Genomic DNA, 8016 nt, shown 5'->3' with positions numbered 1-8016 from the left:
CAAAAGCATTTTGATAGAGCCAACATAAATTCTTTCCCTATCGTAATAGCACCACTTAGCTTCGCCTTCAACCACTAAGATTTAATAAATGTAAAATCAAAGACTCAGATCTGATAAAATTCATGAATTTTAGGCTATCAAACTCTTATCTACAAAATGAGAGAGGGAGAAATTGGACATATTCAAGCTTTCAAGTATCAATGTATGTTTAAGCAAGGAGAAGAATAAAAACCAGATCTATTTAAATTCAAAACAAATATTATATTTTTAATCAAAGAAAATAACCAAACCGCAATAACTATGAAACCCACAGAAAGAATAGAGGAGAAAGAGCGAAAAACTCACAAATAAGAATAAAGAGGATGATGCAATGGTGACGATGACAGCAACAGCAATGGTGACGGTAATGGAAGAACGTGGCGAAGATGATAGAAGCAAAAGATAAAGGCCGGTAAAGGTAGGAGGAGGGAGAAAATTGAATGGGGATGGCAATGAGGGGACAATGAGCTTTGACTGTGAAAAGTGAAAACTATTGCATGATAGATAGGGTTTTAAAATTTTGATAGACTTTAAAAACTGCTGTAAAAAGAACTTTTCACCATGGTTTTCTAGATAACCGCTGTGAAAAGTAAAGTTTTGCTTCCCTATAATTAAAAAAATGACCGCTGTAAATTAGCGTCGTGAAAGCTCTTTTTTGTAGTAGTGTATCTTTGATATATAGATTTTGAAAAACCAGCTTGGTCAACAAATAGGTCTTACCTTTTTAATTTCTGCCCATCTCTTGTCAAAGAGTTACAACTTAATTTTGTTACATAAGAGCTGAAAACATAAACATCTTCAGGAAATAACACCATTAGCCAAAGTTTAATTGATCGATCAATGATGAAGAAAAATATAAAATAAGCATAATACCTAGAACCATTGAAGCATTGTGACCTTCGAATGACTTTACCAAGGAACAAATTCCATTCAAACTTAACATATTGAAGCATGAGGATGAGATAGGAAAACGTCCATTTGACACATTTATGAATAGTCACCGGCATTCATATAACAGTGAATTCCCTGACATTGTTCGACGAATTTGTTTGCAATGATCTTTTTCCCTTGTACAGTCATCACTACAAATTCTGTGACGCCTCTATTTGTTATAGAATATACTACTCAATTACAGGGTTAATATTGATCATATATATAAGATCTATTTTACTTGTTTATCAATTTTTTTCTAAATTAACCCTATTGATATCCACTCAACAATAATCAAGTAGATGAGAGAGGAGAGGAATCAAAGAAGATGCTTAGGGATATATTATATTAACTAACTTAACTAATATCCTTAACTATTCAAGTTAGTTAATTAGGTATTATATTAGAAACTAGAGGAGTACTACCTCCGATCGTTAATACAAGAGCTAGTTGACTAATTTGAGTAGATTAAAAAAATTAGTTAAGTTAGTTATTTATAATAAATAGGTGTTGTCTTTCTAAAATTATTTGCAAAACAAGTATATTAACTAGAACTACTATTTGATGAAACCTTTAATATGTGCAACTACTACAAAGACTATCTTGGAAAAAATAGATGAATGTGAGAGACAAATGGATTGGGGTCTTATATTTAAAACCAAATTGAAAGTCAAACTAGCTCTTATATTAGGGGGAAGTAGTATATAATTAGTTGCAAAATTAATCATTTATAATGGAATTTCCGTCACAAATCCGTCATGTATAAATTATGACAGATTTACTACGGAAATTCCGTCGCAAATCTATAAAATTTGTGATGGAATTAATCCTTTCATGCATAGCCAAAAATAATTTCTGACGGATTTGCAACGAAACATTCCGTCGCTAATTAGCGACGGAAATTTCGTCGCTAATCCGTTGCAAAGTTTGTGACGGAATATTCCGTCGCTAGTTCGTCTCATAGTTGGAATGCACTATCCCTAATATTTGTGACGGAATATCATATTCACAAATTAGCAACGGAATTTTCCGTCACAAATTCTGTGGCTAAATTTGCGACAGAATCTCATAATCCGTCACAAATTGATTAGCAACAGAAGTTTTAGTGACAGAATTATTTCTGTCGCTAATTTCGTCGCTAATTTGTTTGTGACAGAATTCCATCGCAGAACAGTTTAGCGACAGAATTTTCGTCGCTAAATTTCGTCGCTAATTGTCTATTTTTTTGTAGTGGTGAAAGATAAGAATTAGGAAAAGGGATGTCTTGAATACTTACCTCATTAGGTGCAGTAGAGGGGGTTTGCTTCTTAAGTGCCTTTTCCTCCAAGCTTTCTGATTGCACAGCAGGAGTAGTAGTGACATCTTCAGTGGCGTCATTTCTCAGCTCAATCATATCATTAGTGACATCAATTTGGACACCTTCAGTAGTATCCTTTTTGTCATCTCCTTCATCAAAGTGTACTTGCTTTTCACTCCTCAATGTGATAGCATTTAAAGGCTTGGGATTAATGATAGTATTAGAGGGAATAGATCCTCCCTCCCTTGCTTGCTGCTCATTCTGGCTATCAGACAACTTTGTCACAAATTCACTAATATTGCCAACTTTTGTTTCTAGAGCAACTTGGTTTTTTGTAAGATCTTGCACAACCTTTAAGAGAAGACTAAGTTGATTATCTATCTTGGGAGCTTGTTCATGCTGAAAGTTCCCATATGGTTATACGTCTGTCTCAGAGGAGGTTGATACTTTTCATGATTATTTCTATCGTCTCCTCCACCATACCTAAGGTTTGGATTCATCTTCCAACTCTTATTGTAAGTATTAGAAAAGGGGTCCCATTTTTGATTAGGTCTCCCCTAGTACATAGCAGAAACCTCTTCGACATTATAGGGGCATGTGGCGGTAACATGTGTGAAAGAGTTGCATACATGAGAAGGGGAGAGCATATTAGCTTTAATATCATTTACTACTGTGGTTAAAGCAGCCAATTGTGCAGCTACATTTTTCATCTCATGATTAGATGTAAAAGAGGCAAGTTGACTTGTTGTCCGAGTACGTCGGTCTCTAGTACCATATTGTTGACTATTCATTGCTCTTTTCTCAAGCATCTCCCATACATCTTGTACTGTAAGATCTAATAAAGATCCTCTTGAGGTAGCATCAATAGTAGCTTGCTCATGCCCTAATAATCCCTCATAAAAGTATTGAATAAGGTGTTCTTCGGGGATTTGATGATGAGGGCACTTGCTTAGTAGCTCTTGAAAGCGGCTCCAAAACTCATAGAATGTCTCCCGTGGGTCTTGTTTGACCAAATAAATTTCTTTTCTCAAGCTGGCCGTGCATGATGCAGGAAAGAATCTTTCTAGGAAGGCTTTCTTCAAGTTATTCCATGAATTGAATGTATTAGCAAGGTGTTTTGGTAGCCTAAGATACCATTCTCTCGCTTTTCCTTCAAAGGTTAAGTGGAATACTCTCCATTGAATCTCATCAATATTGGTCCTAGTAGGTTTTATGGTTGCACAGTTCATCTGTAGGCTCATCAAGTGTTCATGTGGGTCCTCTCCTACAAGACCATGAAATTTAGGCAAGTTAGCTAGTACATGACCTTTGATTTCAAAATTAGAATTAAAAGTAGGATAGGCAGCATGTCTAGGATTATAGTCAACAACTGAAGATGTTAATTCTCTTATGGTCCTAGTAGGCCTATCCTCAGGACCATCCATTAGGTTGTTATAAACAATTTTATAATTTTGCACAGAGCCAACAGATTCAAAATCAGAGTTACCAGGTGAACTAGACTCACTAATTTCCTTTTTACTGGAAGTACTAACTTGGTCGATTTTATGCAAAATTTGTTTTCTACGCAACCTAAAGGTTCTTTCAGGCTTAAAATCAAAAGGGACTAAAGCAGTATCCCTAGGCATGCAAAGAAATTCGCAGCACAGTAAAATCACATTTAAAAAAATTAAAATTGAGTCAAAATAAACTTGGCTCCCTGGCAATGATGCCAAAATTTGATTGCCTTGTCGTGTAAACTCTCAAATTAATTAACTAAATTAACTCTATATGGTATAGAGGTCAACCTAGGTCGTCTCTCTCTATGAGGAGCTTTGTTAAAATCTTGAAAACCTTTTTAATTAAGAAAAACGTGATGTAGAGAAGGAAGGAGTACGAAAGAAAATTGATTAATTTGTTAAGAAAATAAATTGAGAAAAATAAAAAGAAAATAACAATAAGTAAAAGGAAGCGAAAGGAATGAAGATTTTACCAGAATGATGCACTTCCCAAAGACGTTGATGAGTGGCTATCACGGTTCAAAAGGATGAGGAGTTTGTATAAAAACAATTACTAAGTCAAAAGGAAAAACCCTAGATAACATCTAAGTCATGATTAATTAATTAATAATTATACCTAGAGAACTAGCATATAATCACCTTTCAATTAATCATTTAAAAACCACTTAGTTGTGAATTCAATTAAACAATTATATTTTGTTCCTAAAGAGAGTTATCTATCAAAAACCCTAGAGCATGAACTACTTATGCAAATCAAAGTAGAAATCTACACTCATAGAATCATGAGGAAACTGAAATATATTCATTAAAAGCTTCAAAATATAATTGTTCAACTGAAACGCAAATCAAATATCAGTCCACAAAAGAAATAAAAATCCTAACCTAGGAAATTCATAAACGCAACGTACTAGTGGATTGAAATAAGAAAACTAACAAACTCCCTAATATAAACAGGAACTCAAGCCATGTCATCTTGTCCTCAGGAACAAAGAGGACTAGCCACACATATAGCTAGATGACACCATAATGAAAAGAAGACAGTGAAACAGCTGGACACAAGAGGAAGCCAAGTGTATGCTTGTGCTTGTGTAGTGTAGATGGCTCCATTGCTTCTCCAAGGCTCCTTTGATCTCCTTTTATAGCTCTTGAATCTGTCCTAGTTAGATGAAGAAACCCTTGAGTCTTCTAGCTTTATCTTTTATCTTTTTTTATCTTGTAATCTTGATAGAACTTTAAATTTGAATTCTCTTGATTTGGTGTGATCTTCATGGCAACTATAGTAAAAGAGCTTTTGAATTTAAATGATATTGGATAAAAGGATAATATCTCAAATTTGAATAAGGATATGGTGGTAGATGAATTAGGATTAGGGTTTAGAAAGAGGATAAAAATGATAATGTGGATATTTGGAAAATCAAATGAATAATGGAATATGAATAAAATATTTATTCAAATTCAAAATATGATAAGGGAATTATCTACAAAAGAAATTAATTATTCAAACTCTTTAATTTATAGTGGAAGATAAGAGATATTCTAGCTAGATATTTTGGATAATTTCTAATGAGATAATTAGAAAATCCTCTTGTAATGCCACGTGGCTGCCATAAATTTTTCAAGGGGTCCATATTTTGCTTGACAGAATATTCCTTGGAATCAAAGCAGAGATACATTTCAAAAGGGAAATTATAAAAATATAATAAAAAATGCACTTTTAAGCAATTAATTCATATAATTTCCTTAAATCAAAATATGAGTATCTATTGCATTTTAAACCCTTCAAACATTATAAAATTCCTTAATTATACATAAAAATATATTATAAAATAAGGATACATCAGTATGCACATAATGAATTCCCTGAAACAGTTCGAAGAATTTGTTTGTAATGATCTTTTTCCTTTGTACAGTCATCACTACAAATTCTGTGACGCCTCTATTTGTGATAGAATATATACAATTAGTCGCAAAATCATTTGCAGTGGATTTACTCTTAATTTGCGAATGATTTTCTTTCACAAGTCGTCTGTTTTGTTGTAGTAAATTACATAAACCACGCAAAAACAACAACAATAACAAGAAAGAGATCGAGAATAACGACCTCTGCGTATTTTTGTTGCTATACCTGTGTGGATTAGTTAGCCCATCAAGCTTTTGACCCAAAAAAAAAAAGTTAGCCCATCAAGCTAACCATGACAATTTCACATTAGAGTTTGCAATAATATTCCACCTTTAAAGTGTAGACATTTATTTCCAGCTAATCTGACTTTGCTTGTTTTATTTTGCATGGTCTTATCAAATCCTTGTATTTCAAAAATCCAAAAAAAAAAGCAGAGAGAGAGACACAGAGAGAGAGAGAGAGAGAGAGTTAATATCGACCATACTCTAAACAAAGTACGTATTTATTCGATATTTAGTGAGAGAGTCACAAGTAAAACCTAACGATTAGATTGTTATTCTGTTGCTGATCCACCTTCATACATGAGTGATATATTATAGCCATTGGAAAAGTCTAGAACTTGGTCGCTATCAGAAACCTAATTTTTTTTGAAGGGCCATTAGAAGCTCCAACACTGTTCTCATATTTTCTTCACTTTGATACACCTGAAGGTTCCCCATCTTCTATCTTCAAGTCCCTCTCCTTGGTAAAATTTGCAATAATATAGTTTTTGATGCAGCCGTTGCCATCGGCTGGAGGGATTATTAACATAGTAAATGTTTCGTGGAGGAACTCCAACTCTGCTCCAATGATATCATCTATCCTACGTTCTATCTTCAAGTCATACCGAAGAACTTTTGCGTTGTATATAAATTCGTCTGGAGGCATACCAGATATATATTCAGTGTCACATAATTTTTCTTTCCAAAGAGATGACGGTACGGGCCAGAAAGATTCACATCAATACCGTTCCAAGGATCACAGCTTATCTTCACATTATGCACGAATAGTCATCTGAATGACCTGTCTGGAAAATAACTTCATATTCCTGTTTGTTTTCTGTTCTACACAAGCTCAACTGATTTCTCCTGCTGCCGTCAGACAAATCACCATAGTGCAAAAACAGTACCTTTTTGTGGTTATTTGATCTTCGACGTCGCTCTATGAAACTGGTACTAGACTCTCTAAATTCAACAGGACCAAAAGTGAAACGCCTTTCCTCATCTCTTACAGCCACGAACTCCATGTTTACTCTGACAGTATTAGCATCACACAAGCGATCATCGATTATTAAAACCGCCCTGTCGGGTTTACTCTATAGTAAAAGCTGCGAGAGCTTGATGAGAGTAGCAACTAACTTGAATCGTATATGAAAGCATACGCCTCGCGGTCGTCTTCTATTGACCATTCGATTAGCTTGGTAGTATTATTTTGATGGCTCTGTGAGTTGCCCATATTCTTGCGTTCCCCTCCAAATCAACCTACTCTGCAATATAATTACAGCGAACAGATATTTATAGGACTGGAGATTTGGGAGGCTTATTGGGTCATAGACACTGTTCAATATAATATATACTGGGGCTTTTAAAAAATAGCGTAATTGGGGTGAGTAAGAATAACTTTATTTTCAAAGAAGAAAAATGAATTCCATTAAGTAATTAAGTCAAAGGAATTTTGATGGATGAAAATATTCGAATACATCTATAGCTAGAGAAAGTTGGCACCTAATATATTCCCATATTAGTAATTAAAAATAATCAAAATAATATTTTGGCCTTATGCATTAGTGGGAAATGACACCGATCTCTTGGAATTTTTCATAGTTTGTATAATTTGGGCATGCAATGAGTATTAATCTTCTTATAAAGATTTATGGGTTAATTTAATTTTTTTTCCTTGAAAGTTGAGCCCATTTTGATTTCGGTTCCTTAAATTTAAAACTCGTGATTTTAGTCTCTAAAATTTACTTCATCTTAAAATATTAATCTCTTGAGACATAACAGTGTGAAAATCTGTTAAAGTGTCATAAATGATATTAAAGTAGTGATGTAAACTATCTAGATAACATCTAGCTAGATCTTCTATGGATAATAGAAAGAAAATAAAAGAATAGGCCTTCAAAATATAGCTATTTAGCCTTTTCTTTCCCTCAATGTTCCGTCAAGGAGCTATTCATTACATTATATTTTCAAAACTCATCCTCTTTGTATAATCTATAATATGTTATTCACATAAGATCCGTTTAGGCATCATCTGGTATAAGTCCACATCACCACTATAATGCCATTTATGATGCTTCAAAGTATTTTAACACT

At 33.8% G+C, this 8016-nt stretch overlaps 1 non-coding gene across 1 annotated transcript; it reads left to right on the top strand.

The window, feature by feature from the left end:
• Nucleotides 1-3193: 3193 nt before the first annotated feature.
• Nucleotides 3194-3300, top strand: LOC114763277 (small nucleolar RNA R71). Its single transcript, XR_003742327.1, has one exon. It is a non-coding gene; the product is annotated as a small nucleolar RNA R71 (small nucleolar RNA).
• Nucleotides 3301-8016: the final 4716 nt, after the last annotated feature.

Source organism: Neltuma alba, unplaced genomic scaffold (genome assembly GCF_004799145.2).
Source record: "Neltuma alba isolate B1F8T4 unplaced genomic scaffold, ASM479914v2 tig00011270_pilon, whole genome shotgun sequence".
NCBI lineage: Eukaryota > Viridiplantae > Streptophyta > Magnoliopsida > Fabales > Fabaceae > Neltuma > Neltuma alba.
Note: the sequence above shows the minus strand (reverse complement) of the source record. Positions and strands in the feature narration are given on the sequence as shown.